We start from the raw sequence: 1,422 nt of genomic DNA, 5'->3' as shown, positions 1-1,422 counted from the left end.
TGGCCAAGTTCCCACTTCTTCCCTACAGGGGCCGCCCTCCTCACCTCTACTCAGTCACTCCCACACTGGCGGGGAGGCTGGTCCATTAGCCGCTCCATCTGGATTAGCATAATCACTGGGACTCTGACCAAAACCAGACGGGATTCCCAAAAGGTAAATTTCTGTGTATTCCCGGCTAATCTTCCAAAGTTGTGTAAACATTTTCTACCATTCCACACCATTTGCATGAATTTTTGTGAAGTCAAAACATAATTGAGAATGAGGTAGGTAGCTTCTCTTTCCTCACCCGCTGTCTCTGGTGACCATTGAGGCCTGTGCCATGGTGATAGTACTTGTCTCCGGGCAAGGGTGGCACCGAGGGCTGGCATCCGTGGCTGGCAGAGTTGCTCAGTTGGCTATTTTCTCAATCTTTTCCAAATCATCCGTGTCCAACCTTTCTATCTTCTTATTGAAGTGCTCCTGGATCCTCTGCAGGATGCCCATGCTGTGCTTGCTGACCACCATGTTGACCACCAGGCCCCGCTTGCGTAAGTGGCCAGTGCACCGATGCAGTGGAGGTAGATCTTGTCTGGGCTCCCGTCTTTGTCCACAGGAAGGTCGAAGTTGATTACGACAGACACTTGCTCCACATCGATGCTGTGGGCACACACGTTGGTGGTCACCAGAACCACCTCCTTGCCCTCTCCGAAACGCTCAATCACCGCAGCCCTCTGCTCTACCATCATCTCGCTACTCAGCAGCGCCAACTTCTTTCGACAACTCTGTTGCCAGCCAACTCGCTGTTTTGTGGGTGTGCCAGAAGATCATGGCTTGTGCGATGGTGATGGACTGTACAGGTTACAGGGCCTGAAACTTCTCGTCCGGGTTGTTTCACAGGACGTAATACTACTTGATGGTGTCCAGGGTCTCCTTCTCCTGCTTCAGTTTGAGGACATTGGGGTCTGGGACCACCTTCTGGGCAAACTTTCACACAGAGTCTTCGAAGGTGGCTGAGAACAGTAGCATCTGGCAGTTTCTGGGCAGCATCCTCTGGATGCGGATGCTCTGGTCTTGGTGGCACTGAGTAGTTATCATCATGTCAGCCTAGTCCAGGACAAACACCTTGATCTTCTTGGGGTCAATGAACTTGAGTTTGGAGCACCAGTCCAGGACGGTCCCAGGAGGGCCAATGACAATCTATTCACTGATCTTCTGATCTCTTTCCAATTTATTGCCTCGAACAGCATAAGCTAGCTTCAGTTCAGGGTAAAATTTGTTCATTTGTTTAATCACTTTTCTCGCTTGGAGGGCGAGCTCATATATTGAGGAGAAGCACAGACACTGGGGGTATCTGTTCACAGGTTCCACCTGACTGAGCATGGCCAACACAAACACAGCTGTCTTCCCAGTGCCAGACTGTGACTGGGTGATTAAGTTCTGCGG

At 50.9% G+C, this 1,422-nt stretch overlaps 1 pseudogene; it reads right to left on the bottom strand.

Moving 5' to 3' along the window:
* Positions 1-387: 387 nt before the first annotated feature.
* The window catches only part of LOC102474070 (ATP-dependent RNA helicase DDX19B-like), a 1,484-nt pseudogene continuing 449 nt past the window's right edge, over positions 388-1,422 (bottom strand).

Source organism: Tupaia chinensis, unplaced genomic scaffold (assembly GCF_000334495.1).
Source record: "Tupaia chinensis unplaced genomic scaffold, TupChi_1.0 Scaffold141861_1, whole genome shotgun sequence".
Classification (NCBI taxonomy): domain Eukaryota; kingdom Metazoa; phylum Chordata; class Mammalia; order Scandentia; family Tupaiidae; genus Tupaia; species Tupaia belangeri.
The sequence above is the reverse complement of the archived record's forward strand: the minus strand, read 5'-3'. Positions and strand labels throughout refer to the sequence as shown.